The sequence below is a fragment of the Choloepus didactylus genome, chromosome 4 (genome assembly GCF_015220235.1).
Source record: "Choloepus didactylus isolate mChoDid1 chromosome 4, mChoDid1.pri, whole genome shotgun sequence".
In the NCBI taxonomy this organism is placed as follows: Eukaryota; Metazoa; Chordata; class Mammalia; order Pilosa; family Megalonychidae; genus Choloepus; species Choloepus didactylus.
Window position 1 is genome coordinate 4421983 of NC_051310.1, and position 15441 is coordinate 4437423.

The window sequence follows — 15441 nt, forward strand, 5'->3', positions numbered from 1 at the left end:
AGGGCGGGCAGCAGCAGCTGTGCACTGTCAAGGAAGACTGGGTATCCTCCGCTGCACCTGCGCTCGTTCCGTGCTCACCAGGCCCCGTCCTCCCTCGTGATCCACAGGGAGACTGCCAGGCATCCCTCCCCACTGTAGCACAGCGCTGTCCCAGGTAACCCTTTGCTCTTCCTTATTTCCCCTCCACGAAGCCAGTCTGCAGCTCACCTCTTACCAAAGACTCCCGTAAACTCTGCTCACATGACACGCTCCCCAAGTGCTGCCACCTCACCCGCCTCGCAGCTTCCAGCCTGGCTCTCCAGGGTAAATTCCTACACTCAGCACACAGGCCAAGGACCTGGGGGGACACTCACAGGACCCCACTTCTACACAATACACATTTTTACTTGTCTCTTGAGTAAATCAGAAAAAGACACTGCTAATCATTTTGGGGTAAGAAATGTTTTGGAATTAAATAGTAGTGATTGCTGCACTAAAAACCAGAAACCACTGAGTTGTACTTTTAGCAGGGCAACTTTTATGGTATGCAAATTATAGCTCAATAAAGCTGTTACTAAAAAAACGAAATTTTTAAAAATCTGATTCTCACAGTATCCATTTCGTATGCTTTCTGTCTCTGGCATGTGACAAAATGCCATCTCTCACACTGGTGAATGAAAATACTAGAGATTCCGGTAAGCAGGCTGCATAATAAACTGCCCCCAAATGCAGTGGCATAAACGTCCCCCCTCCCAGTCCCAGATTCCAGAGTCAAAGCAGACAGGCTGCAGCAGGGCTGGCACCCCTCTGCCCAAGGTGGGGAGGCTGACTCACCCGAAAGCCCATCCGCTCACATGTCGGGGCCCCGTGCCTGCCCCGTGAGATCTCTGCATGGCCAGCTCGGGCCTCCCCACAGCCTGGGTGCTGGCTTTCCCCAGGTTGAGAACCCAAAAGAGAGGCCAGGCGAGAATTGCACCCGTTTCAAGACCTAGCCTGGGAGTCTCACGGCCTCACTTCTGAACACTTCAGTGGGTGCAGTGGTCAGAGACCTGGCCCAGATGCAAAGGGAAGGAGCAGGGACCACCTCTCGGTGAAAGCCCCACAGCTGGAGGAACATGTAGAATGAGACAGCACTGAGGCCATCCAGGAAAACACAATCTGCCACACTGAGCTCTAGAATAAAAGCTCAATCTTCTCAAAGACTGGCAAATTAAGCACTTGGGTTAACTGGCAACTGGCTAAAAACCGACTTGCATTGCACCCTCGCAGGCTGAACCTCGTCCTAACAGCCCTGTGAGGTCCTGCCTTAGTAAACTGTGACCTCGGCTCGGTGTGCCGACAGGTTGACCTCCGGGCGGCCAAGAATTCCAGTGCGGATGTGGAGCCTGAACTGATCCTGCCGCTCCCAGCTCTGAGCTCGGGGCTCAGAGCTCATCACAGCACGGGCTGATGGGGCAAAGGTCGTGTCCTCTGCCCCCAAGGAAGTCTCCAGCAAACTGAGTATAAGTTCAATAAATGATGGAAGGAAGGAGGAAGGGAAGACAGGGATTTTCTAAATTCTAAGTTAAAGAATTCTATGTTAATTTGATAGGCCTCTTTCTGATGAAAAAAGAAGAAACAAAAAAAAATTAGGAGCAAACCTCTTCTTTCAGGAAAGCGATCCTTAGGAGAATAGAAAGTCAGGAGTCAAGAGCCAGGTTTCTGATCCTAGATCTGGTTCTGACCAGCTTCGGGACCTTAACCAAGTGGCATGGCTTCTTTGGGCCTCAGTTTCCTTTCCCCGTCTGTAAAATAAAGGGATTGAATTAGCTAAGATTCTCAGGTGAGGCCTGCAGGTGTGCCACTGCCACGTGCCCACTGAGATGTGCCTGGAGCATCGGGCCCACCTCATTTTAAACAAAGAGAGCTACGCCCTGTGATGTGAAGGCATATTAACATAGAGAACGAATTCTACAAGGGTGGGGAGATGTGCTCCCAGAACTTGGCCTGCCCCTCTAGGAGCCACTGCTTGGCGGCCGTTACCTCTCCAACCCTCAGACTTCAGGTCCCCTTTTACAGTCAGGCTATCTAGATGCATTTTACAAAATAATAGCAAATAGACATTTCAGTCCCATAAATCAAGACATCAATACAGTTTCAATTTGCACAAGGGAAGCTGGTTTTCAAAGAAACAATGCTACAAATACTTCTAAGAAACAGCAGATAATTCTTTGATAATTAAGATAGGTCTTAATTATCAAACATGGGTCTTTCTAACTTGGACCCCACCCACCCACCCAAAACCAACATCACAGTGCTCTGAAGACAGCAAAGGCAGAGCTGCCACCCAGAGAGTCAGCCCTATGGAAGAGCCCTGGTGTGTCACTGAAGCCGGGACAGGGAGCTCCCCAGGGCCGCAGCAGCCCTCCGCACGCGTGCACACTGAGCTCCCGGCTACCACCACAGCAGACTGCAGGGCCAGGACACCACACGCACAGGCTGGTTCTCCAACCAGAGTTGGAAGCTATCTCTTGACCATATTGCCGTTCAAGAACCAAGATATCAAGACAGATGTCACCGGAGAAAGAACTGGGGCAAGTGGACACACTCTGGTAAGTGGAGAGAAAGGATGTGCTTCACATGGGGAGCTGAATTTGTTGCCACTGATCGTGAACGCAGGCTCTCAGCCGGAAAACCTCACTTAAAACGCCAGAAGGTTCAGAACCCATTCATGAGCTTTTCAGAATGCATGCAGTTGCCATGGTAACCCTGACATTACATTTCTTGGCACTGGACATATAAATTACCACCCATAATGCATTTAATACAGTTTGGGGCCACCAATTCATAGCAAAACAAATCTGAATTCTGACTCTCAGCCTCCCACATAGGTAAACAAAGAGGAGCAGCTGGAAGTAGTATCCAACTCCCCACACATGCAAAAAGGCTCACCTGAAGGCAAAATAAGAACTAAGGAAATCTGACTTCATCATCCACTACCATATGGTTAAAATTCTGTAGAACAAAATGTTCCATGCCAGATTAATGAAACTATCATTTCCTAAGTTAAATAAACAAATACATTGTGCCCATATCACATCTCTGAAATACGACTATGTTTAACAAGTCAAAGGAAAAGCAGATCTTTTTAAAGAATGCTTTCAAGAATTTATTTAGAGGGCACTTGTCAATAAATGACTCTTCAAATGTCAAAATTGTCACTAACAAGAAATTAAAGTTCTACTTCCTAGGGTCAAAAGAGATCTACTCAAACATAATTCCTCCCCTTTGCTGGGGATATCCGTAACATTTAAATTACATACTATGCATGATTTTTTAAGTCCCTTATGTTCTTATCATCCATCATCGGAACAAAGAGATGAAAACAAATTATCGAGTATAACATGCAAAGGTGCCTTCAATGTCCCGAGCCTCAGGAGCTCGGTGCATCGGTGACTTACCAGAGCTGCTGCAGGACACGACTGCCCAAGCCCCGGCAGCCACCAGGCTTTGACGGTCTCCTCCTGGACCTGCTAGATCCGGGGGCCCAGCACCTTCATCACTCCCCCCTCAGACTGCAGGCAGCAGCCAGCACTGGTGAGGGGAGCAAAAGGCTCCGCCACAGGCTGTTTCCCTATTAACGGGGGCTTCGGTAGCGCTGCATTGCAGTCTTTCTGAAAAGCTCCCAAGCTCAGAAGCAAGAGCGCTGGAGACAGACTCCTCTCTCCCTGGCACAAGAAGCTGCTTTTAAAGTCACAAAGATTTTTAAAGGATCTTAAAAAAAAATGTTGCAAACACCTTGGGGGCATTTCTAGATTTCTAACCTGTTTCCTAAAGATTGACCAGCTTATGATTTTTACTGTAGAATGGTTTCGACACTTTACTGTGATGCAGCTGGGAAAGAATGCTGAAATCAATGCAACATGCACATGACAGCCCGTCCTTAATGCTCAAGTGCTCCCTGTGAGAATCCTGCGCGCCGGCTGCTGCACACCAGTTCCGGCGCCTCTGCCAAGGAGCTCACGGGAACAAGCCGTGACTCTCGTTCCAGAAAGCACAACGATGACAACCACATCTCGCCCCTCTGTGGGCACCTACCACCTTGAACACCCTGCTACCTTCACAGCAGAGTTCAGTGAAAACCTTTTGGAAGGTTAAGCCTTCAAATTAAATACTTAAAACCATTAACCATATGAATTTGGAAAGAGGCTTTAAAACTGTAGCTTCCTAAGCGACTGTCCGGTGAGCGCGGCCCATGTGCTGTGTGAGCCCAGGCTACCCGTCACGGCAGCAGCCACTCTGGTGGGGAAGACAAGGATTCCGGGCTTGAGGACCTGTACAACGGAGAGTGGCAGCACCCAAGGGAGGGTGGAACAGGATAAGGTGCTATGAGGAAGGAGCATTTACCAGGAGCTCGGGGGTATGGGCTTAGGAGGAAAAGGCAGGGGATAAGTTGTGGCACACACACTGACTGTGCCCCCTCCTTGGCATCGCCCCGCCCAGCTGACAGAGGTGTACTGGGCCCACGCCGGCCCGAGCACAGTCACTGCACGGAGGCCTGGTCTGTGCCCGGCAGCGTGGCTGCCCGATGCACTCCACACGCTGACAGCCGCTCCTGTGGACACCTCCCGCCGGGGACCAGAGCAGCCTGCTCAGAAGGTTTGGATCCACCCTACATCCAGGGCCCAGCCTGCCCCTCACAAGTGGTCCGCAGAGGACTCGGTGAAGACTAAACAAATTCTGGATAAGAGTTCTGCCCCTCCTCTAGCAAACAGCACCCTGTCCTCTCTGATGAGCAAGCCCCTCCTTCCCTGCCCACCGGGCTCCCTTCACACCTCAGACTCCTGCGCCTTCTCCTCAGAAAGCCTTGACTCCATCCCACCTAGCAAGGACAGCTAGCAAGGCCCCTTCCTCAGGGGCATCCCCTGTGAACTGCAGCACCGGGGGCATCACCTTGGTGGCTGGCGTTTGTGGAGGGCTCAGCAGATGCCAGGCACCGCTGCCATGCACAGAGCGCTATGAGGTGGCCCCAGTGCGGTCTCCACATGACAGATGAGAGACTATGCAGCACGGTCCAGTGGGAGAGCCAAGACTTGCACCCAGGCACCCAGCCTCCATAAGCCACCCCCTAACCACCCTGCTGGACCCAGGCACCCAAGGTTCATTAAAACAAACTGGAAAAGATGGATGTTCTCCCTTGGGGCTTTACCTCCTGGGAGCTGGATATATCAGATTAATGGAAAAAATGTGGTCTTCCTACCCACTCCCTCCCTTTTAAGGTGAGAGCCACCTTAGAGCCAGCCAGAGCCCGGCGTGTGAATTCCCGAACAGCCAGGTGCACCTCCCTGCAGGCAGCGGGCGAGCAGGCAGGCCGCCGCAGGGGGAAATGTCTTTCTCCCGCCACTGAGCTTTACAGACTCGCTAGAGCAGTTTTGAGGCCTCACAAGAACTGTGATCAAACAACCCCTGGCAGGAACAGGTGCCAAAGGGCACTCCCCACAAAGGAAGTTCAGGAGAACCTGCCTTTCCAATCAGGACCAAGCCTTGTTCCCGCAGCAGCCTTGCAGCCGTTGGGCCGCCAACGGCAGCAGGGGAGGAGGTTCCTTCCCCTAGCGAGGTTTACCAGCCCAGGGACACGGAGCACAAGGCGGCAGAGCCCTGCGCTCAGCCCGAGTGGCTCTTCCCAAGGGGTTCGGAGGAGCTGGGACAGACGACACCTGGAGTCGTGCTGACAGCCAGCCTGGGCTAAGGCCCCGAGAGCCCGCCTTCCAGGCGGTGTGCATTTCGGAGGGGACAGGCCCAGGGCAGGAGCCTCCGCGGAGACAGGGCAGGAAGCCAAAAGGGGGGTGCTGAGGAGACGCACCTGCCAATCGCCAATCACCTGACCATCAAGGGCAGCCGTGGATGTGGTGCCCTGCCCGCCCCCGCCGCAGCACACAAGGAAACTTGCCAAAGGGATCCCCACGAGGAAGAGATGCCAGCGGCTGAGTTAAGACCCAGAGGCGCTTGGTCAGTGCTGCTGGCCCTCAGCTGCCTGAAGCCCCGGGCTCGGGAGGAACCGCAGTGACTGGCCGGGCTGCCTCTCAGTCCACGGCCCAGGGCCGAGGGGAAGGGCCCTCCCTCCTGTCCGGGAGCCCCCAGCACAGGTCTGCTCCTTCTGACCCGATTTCGCCCCACGCACAGGGCTCCAAACCCATTGCCCCCTTCTTCTGAATCTCCGATGCCATGTCTGTGGGAAAGGAATATACCTATTCTGTAAGCCTAACAGAGGGGATCTGATTCTCAACCGACGATGTTTGTGCAACGCTCATGAAAGTAGGCGCCGTCTACCAAATGTAATACATGATGGCTGTAAAATACAGCTGCGTCCATAAAGCAGGCAATAAGTTGTCAAAGCTTAACTCAGCCCCATACGTGCAGAGAGAATTAAAGGGCTCTCACCACTGACTGGAATAAGCACAGCAGAGACGAAGCAGCTGCCCTGGAAATCATCAGCTGACTCGGATGGATCAGCTAATGCCATTAACGTGCATATACCTGACTTTATGCAGGCTGTGGAAACATTTCCATAGGTCTCACTGAACGAATTGCTCCAGAAATCACCATCATCTTAAGGTGTTTCACTGCTTCAAAAACAGGCAACCCAGTGACCAAAACTAACGTGAAAAAGCTAAAGGAGCGAGCAGTTCACCCCTTGCAGGGAAAGCATGCGGGCCAGTCATTCGGCTACCGCAGGGCTGCTGGGGATCAAGTTCAAGGCGTCTTCCGAGAATCCAGGAGGAAGTGGAGAGAAGAACACAGGAAGAAATATAAAATCCACACAAAATTCACTGACTTGGCAACAGAATTAAATCATTTATTCTTTGCCAAATATCTAACAGGACATTTATTTGATAAGATCATCTGATGACCATCAGGTGTGATTTGGTATTTGAAAAGGATCCCGAAACCCCAGCTGCTTCTTTGGCAACAGAAGGCCCAGGAAGCCACCAGGTCACCAACAGAGCTCTGAAGAGGCCCTGTTTACAAACACAAACGTGAACCTGCACAGCAGGTAAAAGAAGCAGCAAAAGCTGATGCACGCTCCTAGGTGTACACCCAAAAGAAATGAAAACACGCACCCAGGCAAAAACCTGTTTGCAAATGTTCACAGCAGCTTTAATCGAGATAGCCAAGGTGTGTTTGGGGGGGGGGACCAATTATCAACCCATGAATAAACAAAATGTGGCCTATCCATACAATGGAATATGATTCAGCCATAAAGAAGAATCAAGTGCCAATTCATGCTACAACATGGATGAATCTTGGAAACATTATGCGAAGTGAAAGAAACTAGATACAAAAGACCACAAATTGCATGATTCCATTCATGCAAAAAGTCCAGAATAGGCAATGTTTGCATAACTCTGTGAATATACAAAAAACCACTGAATTGTACATTTTAAACATGTGAGCTGTATGATAGTGAATAGCTCAATAAAGCTGTTATTAAAAACAAAAAAAAAGGCTGGCACAAGGAGGCCAAGGACCAAAACATCCAACAGTTGACATGACTTAAATGAGATGCAGCTCATCTACTCAATTAATAAAAAAAAAAAAAGGGGAAATATTGTTACAAGAGTATTCACTATGACAAACACTGCATTAATTTCAGGGTCCCTTTCAAAACTTAAAAAATATGCTTTTCAGTGCTCATAACAACTCATAACTGCTTTAGTTAACTCCCCACCCCCAAACCTCAGAGTACAATTTTCAGGAAAAAAAAACAAACCTTAACTTTAACATAAAATATAAACTACATATATATGTAAATGTAACACTTTTAAACACGAGGGAGAAGTGTCACCAGGAGACATCAAGGACGACAACAAAAATTGGTGTTTATTTGCTTGGTTCTCTTTCTACTATGAAATAAATAAAAGCACCTGGGTCATTAAGACCCGGAAATATTTACAAGCCTTGAGGTCAAAGGAGGCACATTCATTAACGGAATGTAAAACTCGTAAGAACAAAAATAAGCCTCGTGTATAAAATAAGCAACTAATTGATTCATAGAAAGACGGCATCCCCTAACCCTAACAAACACACTCTCAGCTGGTTCCCATTGTCGTCTGTCGATCTCAAAGTTTTCAAAAATCCAACAGAAAGCACCTTAAGGCTGATGTGGTAACCTAAGGACAATTCTGTAATTGGCTAAAATCTTCATCACAATAATGTGTTCTCTTTTCCGCAGGAAGAGAATCATGTCTACTCACAATTCACAATGAGTCAACCAGTGTAAAATATTTTACATAATGGGAAAATGTATTGCAACCCAAAAGTTCAGCACGTTCTCATTAAGTTACCAGAAATTACACAAGTCAAATTACTTTTGTTAACTTAACCAAAATCAAGAAAAGAAACTACTTTAGATATGCACACATTTTCAGTATGGTGGGTCTAATTCTTTTTATGCTACTGTATTTCAACTTACTCAGATTGGTAGATGCATACTTTACTGAGCAGAGAAAATCTGCATGCTGACAACACAGGTAATTTAAAATTGGTTTTGACACTGCGTCACTCACTACCGAGATAGCTAATCAATGTCAAAACCTGACACAGATGGCTTCAGTTTTTGAAAATACCCCTATGGTGAAGCGGTTTTTCCAAAATTATGATACCATCTAAAGGGCTGACGGAGCCTTCCCATTGTGCTTCGCTGTGATAAAAACCTGTGGAAAATCTTACAGCGTTGCGTCTATTTCACAATTTCCCACTTGTTACATTCAGGTTTTTTGTTTTTTTTTTTTTTTAAACCCCGGGAAAGAAAATACTGAAGCAGTTAAAACATGTAAAACTTTTCTATTACGACCTTTAAAAAACCCTCCATCTTCTATAATACTCTAAAGGCCACACTTGGAAACTAACACATCTATATACGCAATACAGATGCAAACATCTTAAACTACCTCTGTACACACACACTAAGGAATAGGGTATTTCCAATTCCATAAACATGAGATATCTGTAGCAAAGATAATAGCACCCAATCTTTTTTTATTTTATAGGGTGACCCCAAAAAATGGTAACTATAAAACACAAGAGATGGAGTCTCTTTCAAACACTGTTAAGTCAACAATTTGAAAGACTGAAGAAACCATGGGTGATGCTGTCCTGTCCCGCCACCATTTCTCACTTATAGAACTCCAGACGCGTTTGGAAGGAAGTTTTCACAATACAAACTCTATTCCTGTCTTAAAATAATCACAAAAGACCATTCTTGTAAGTCTTTCTGAAAATGTTAAATCACTTATAAAGTCTAAAAGAACAAAAACATGTTTCTAGCTCAGTGTCATAGCTCATTAAATGTTAAGTCCAGTACCTTGGACAAAAATAATTCTAGACTGAAAGTACAATCTTTAGTACATGTTTTCAGATGTGATTCTACATAATTTATCAAAGACCACAAAAAACTTTAGAATAATATAGAGTGACATTGGCTTCAGAAACATGCCATTTCATACCATCCTTTTCAAGTGTTTGAAACATGCACACTTAGGCATATCCCAGCATTAGCTCTTCATTGCCTAATTTAAGAAAAAAAAGGGCAGGCCTTCCTGCAGACTGGCAATTAATGAAGCATTTTCAAAATGCAACCATTTCAGAAAACAGGTAAATTTTTCTAAACTAAAGATCTTATCTACATTAAAAATATTTTAAAAACCATATTTATTGTGTTTAAAAAGCTGGAAAACGTGTACTTAATTCCTTTGTGTTTAGCAACCTGCCGCACTGGGAGGCGGAATGTCACTACAGACAGGCCAGCACCAGGCTCTAGGCCTCAAGGGCTTCCAGAACTTCCAGTCTTGACGTGCGCTCAGGTGGGGAGAACGGGGGGCACCGCCCCAAGCCCTGCCGAGCCGAGTCCGCACAGGACCAGGCCACCGCCGCCACCTCGGCCGCGTGACCCCACATGGCAGCACAGCACCCTCCGGCCAGCCCTCTGCCCAGCACCCCTCGGCCGCACCCGGAGGGCAGGCGCCCTGCTCTTGGCCTTTGCGTTTCCGGCGCTGGCAGAACACACCTGACAAACAGGTGCTCGGTAAGACAGGCCCCCCCCCCCCCCACTGCAGCTCTGAACTCCACAGGGCCCTGGACGAGGAAACCATCTTGGCGCCTCATCTGGACGCCTTCAGCTGCTGGGGAGTGAGGCCCAGTCCTGACCTGCCCCCCTCAGCACAAGCACCCAGATTTCTTCCACTGCAGATACGCTAATGTATTTGATTACAAGATGCTGCCTAAGATGTTTCCATTCTCAAATCCTGAAAATTCTAAATTCCAGAATGGATCTGGCCCCAACAGTTTCAGATAAAGGACTGTGGTCTAGCGGCTGTTCAACTGAAGGGCTGTAAGCACTGCCCAAGACACTGACACCTTAATGATGGGACAGGATGACAGGAAGACACCCCCTCTCATGGCCAAGGGGCAGCGACAATTGGGGCTACAAATCTAGACCTGTACATTGGTTCATTCCACTCACTTTTTAAAGCCTCTATGTGCTGGACTCTTCACTAGATGCTGGGCACGATAGAGGGGAATACCGTTAGGTAATAAATGAGTACTCCCATCACACCACACCTGGCGGGAAGTGCAAGAAGGAAAAGGAGGTGCTGATGCAGAAATTCAGAGGGGCTGCTGTGGAGGGGTGCTTGGGGCAGACCTCTCTGAGGAGGTGACTGAAGAAGGTGGCCAGGCCCAGGGACGGGGGAATGGGCAGAGGGCAGAGTAGCAGGCCGAAGCAGGTGTGCTAGGACAGGTGTGCCAGGGTAGGTGTGCTGAGACAGGTGCAGGCCTGGCCTAGGCATTCAGGAATGCAAGGCCCTGGGCTCGAGCACAGCAGGTAAGGGTGCAGGTGCCCTGTGAGAATGGGGAGGAAGGAGGCCCTGACACAAGTCTGAGCTGGGATGTAATTAAGTATGACAGGAAGTGAGGGGAGACCTGACCAGTTCAAGCACACAAACGACTGATCACACAAGAGGGCCCCAGCCTCAGCCAGCTCACTGTCAACAAGAAGGGGACCAGGCCTCAGACTTCTAAACCGCTGCCACTCCACGAGGAGACCGCAGGGAACCGCACGGTCCACAGTGCTTTCTTCTCAGAAGGCTGAAGAATGAATGGGGGGAGGGGCAGAGGGTGTAAAGCACACTAGAAGTTTATAGAAAGAAAAAAAGTAGGCGATGTGATAGACAGGAAAGAAGAACCAGTTTTCATCACCACCGACTGGTAAATATGGAAAAGGGTTGGCTGAGAGCCCTGCACTCAGCTCATCCAAATTACTTGTGAGAATTAAAAAGATGTGCAGCGTACCTAAGTGCCTTTACCAGGAGAGGCTGGTTTCAGTGCCCTGGGAAGGGGCTGCTCAGGGGCCCGCGTGCGCCCTGCCCCCTCCACAGCCCACCGCCAGCTGCTCCCGAGGCCGGACAGGAGGGAAACCACGGGGTTCCACTCCCACCGCCACACCCCGTGTCTCCCTGCCTGGCCTCCCCTGCAGGATGATGAGGCTTGCCAAACAACTATTAAATGCACAAATGGAGGGACAGTCAGAGCAGCTGTAAAAAGCTTTATTAAGGATAACAAAATCATAAGTGAAGCTCAAACACTTTTAAGGTTAAATGCTCACCTGGGCAAGATTTATAACAGAACAGACTACAATAATGAAGTGGCTTCTCAAACTTTTCCACCAAAGCACCCCCAGAGGCCCAGGAGAGCGAGCCCTGAGGGTAGGCACTTTGAAGCAACTCCGTTTACGTGAAGTCTTACGTCTCATGTTAAAAATACATGCAAATTTTACATTTAATGCTGCAACGTAGCCTACAACACTCATCCCCCCATCACTCGCAGCTCCTGGAAAGAGAAGCAATGGAAAAAGAAATCTCCTCATCCTCCCTTCACCCAAGGAAAGGCCTCTCCTGCCCTGCCCGCAGGGCCCCCACCATGCTGCCCTGGACCCCAGCCCCGCTCCACTGCCCCCCTCTCCTGGAAGACGTCCAAGTGTACACGGAAGCAGCAAGTCTCCAGTACTCCCCCCATCTCCCAATCGTCCCACCCACTTCAGAGCAAACTCTTTCAAAGAGTAGTCGATGTGCCCCCCTTCTCCACCACCCCACAGCCTGCCCACACCAGTCCTGCCCATTCCTCAAAGTCCCCTATGCTGCCAAATCCAATGGTCAACTCTCCCACCTCACCGGCTGGACCTCCAAGCAGCACCTGCCACACCTCACCCCAGCCCCAAACCCTCCCTGCACTCCCCGCCGCCCCCCAGCCTGGCTCTCGTCTGCACCCGCCCCGCCCGACTGCACCCCCTGCTGGAGTCTCCTCATCTCACCACCTCCAGGTGCCCTCCCCAGCTCTCAGCAGGGTGTCTCCAGCCCCCTCCCCTGGGATTTCCAAACGTGAACATCCAATCATTAACTCAACAGCTTCACCTGACTCCCCAAAAGGCATCTCAAACTGAACAGGTCCAAAACGGAACTCTTTATGCCCCCACCCGCCTTCCTCTGACCCACCTCTAGTGGCCCCTAGTTCCGGAAATTGCACCACCCAGTTGTTCAGCTCATAAAGGCCCCTCTTCCTCACAGGCCTACAATCCACAAGCAGGGAGTATCCATTCCATCTCCAAACTACATCCAAACCCAACACGTTCTCCCAGCTGCTCCTGAAACAGGCCATGCATGCTCCCACTTCAGTTCCCTCCACTTAACCATTCTTCCCCGAGACGCCCTGGGGCTCCCTCGCTCGCTTCGTTCGGCAGACAGGCCTTCCCTGACGGCCCTCAGAACAGCTCCCCACCACACCCGACCGGAGCCTGGCCCTCTCCTTCCTAAACCCCTCCTTGGCATTAACGGGTTGTTTGTCGGCTTGTGACTCTCTCTTCCCAATTAGAATGTAAACGCCAAGAGGGCAAGAATCTGGACTCACTCACCACTGGGCTCCCAACCCTTGGAAGAGAGCCTGACTTGAGTGAATCGCTTAACAGACTTATTCTGAAATGTTATTTTTCTTTTCACTCATTCAACAACTTTATAAGCCCTGGACCAGCAGTATAACAAACCCGTTTCCCAAGGCCTCCTTCTGACTGCTCGCCTGGAAGCGGTCACAGCTGTCAAAAGACCTAACCACAAGGCTACTCAACAGTGCCCTGCGGAAAACACAGAAAACTGGAAGCAACCTAAGTGTCCAACAGTAGAGACGTGAATCAAGAAACTCAGATGCAATCATATAATCATCACATGGATGATTCAGTCATACAACAGAATACCACGCTATTAAAAATATCTCTGACCAACAAAGATAAAATGAGAATCATGTATATAATTTTTAAACACATATGTAATTTTAAGTCTAGTAGCCACATTAAAAAAAGAAAAAAGGTAAAATTATTTAATGTATATTATTCAACCCAATACAAAATTTTATCATTTCAATATATAATCCATACAAAAACTTATTGCGATACTGTGCATTCTTTCTTCACACAAGTCTTGGAATTCTGGGTGCAGCCTGCACTGACGGAACCTCTCAATCCGCACTGGTCACATTTTGGGGCTCGCTGGCCACGGCAGCTCACGGCTGCTGTATCGGACAGCGCAGTCACAGCCCAGGAAAAGGGAAAGTGTTCAGGATATCATAAGTGAAAAAAGCAAGTTACACTCTGCAGAAATTGACAAACCGTTCCTCAAATTCACATGGAAATGGAAGGGAACCAGAATAGACAAACAATCTTGAAAAACATGAACAAATTTAGAAGCTTCATACTTTAAGTGTAGAGTAAGATTTCAAAACTTACTACAAAACTACAATGTGGTAACAGCATGAGGACAGACATACAAATCGATGGACCACAACTGAGAGTCCAGAAATAAACCCTCATATTTATGGTCAGTTGATTTTTACAAGGGTGACAAGATCATTCAAGGGGGAAAGAACAGCCTTTCAACAAATGGTAACGGGACAACTAGATATTCACAGACAAAAGAATAAAGCTGGACCCCTACCTCACATCACATACACCATAACATAAAAATGAACTCAAAATTGATCAAAAAGTAAAGGGAAGAGAGAGGTAAACCCACGAACTCCAGGAAGAAAACAAAGGCATCAATCTTTGCAACCTTGGATCAGGCAACGGTTCTCAGACATGACAGCAAAAGCACAGGCAACAGAGGAAAATAAACTGGACTTCATCAAAATTAAAACATTTGTGCATCACTAAATAATTTAACCTGTATGGTCAGTATATTCAAACACCATAATTACATGGAACTTTGAATAGGAAGTGAGACCTGGTAGGTTTGTACAGGTTAGTGTGAAATAGCAACACATCCCAAAGTAATTTGGACAGAGAATAAAAATATACTTGCAGAGCCCCCCTGAGGAGCTGGGGAAAATGCAGAAATGTTGGATGACCCACCTGGGTTATTGCTGACATTCTCACAAACACTGAGGGCTGACAATTTGGTATGCCGGGCCCTTGGTCTTCGGGCTTGCCTTTATGAGGCTTGTTACTGTAAAGGAGAGGCTAAGCCCACTCATAATTGGCCCAAGAGTCTCCCCCTGAGTACTTCTTTGCCGCTCAGATGTGGCCTCTCTCTCTCTAGCTAAGCCAAATCGGCAGGTGAACTCCCTGCCCCCTTCATGGGACCTGACTCCCAGGGGTGTAAATCTCCCTGGCAACGTGGGACATGACTCCCAGGGATGAGCCTTGACCCGGCACCGCACCGTAGGATTGAGAGGATCTTCTTGACCAAAAGGGGGAGGCAAAATGAAACAAAGTTTCAGTGGCTAATAGTTTTCAAATGCAGTCAAGAGGTCACTCTGGTGGGCACTCTTAAACACTCTACAGACATCCCTTTTTAGGTTTCAGTGTATTGGAATAGCTAGAAGGAAATACCTGAAAATGTCGAACTGCAACCCAGTATCCTTGAATCTTGAAGACGATTGTATAACTATGCAGCTAACATGGTGTGATGGTGTTATTTGAAAACCTGTGGCTCACACTCCCTTTATGCAGTGTATGGATGGAGGAGTAAAAAAAATGGGGACAAAAACTAAACAAAAAATAGGGTGGGATGGGGGGGATGGAATGATTTGGGTATTCTTTTTTACTTTTATTTTTTATTCTTATTTTTATTCTTTTGGGTGTAGGGAAAATGTTCAAGGATTGATTGGGGTGATGAATGCACAACTACATGATGGTTTTGTGAACAGTTCATTGTACACCATGGATGATTTATGGTATGTGAATATATCTCAATAAAACTGATTTAAAAAAAAAACTTTTGTGCATCAAAGGAATCAAGAAAGTGAAGACAACCTACAGAATGGGATGCCAGAAATCATATGCAAATCATATATTTGATAAAGGGATTGCACCCAGAATACCTAAAGAACCCTTACAACTCAATAATAAAACAAATAACCCAATTCTAAAAATGGGCAAAG

General features: G+C 48.0%; 1 protein-coding gene across 3 annotated transcripts in view; it reads right to left on the reverse strand.

Annotated features, from left to right (window-relative positions):
* Window positions 1-15441, reverse strand: part of TRAF3 (TNF receptor associated factor 3) — a 117596-nt gene that overhangs the window by 63841 nt on the left and 38314 nt on the right. For 2 of the 3 annotated variants that reach the window (XM_037831799.1, XM_037831795.1), the window contains exon 2: window positions 1620-1763. The exons of the other annotated variant lie outside the window; for it this stretch is intronic. The gene's annotated coding sequence lies outside the window, so the exon portion shown is untranslated. The remainder of the gene's footprint in view (window positions 1-1619; window positions 1764-15441) is intronic. 3 annotated transcript variants of the gene reach the window in all.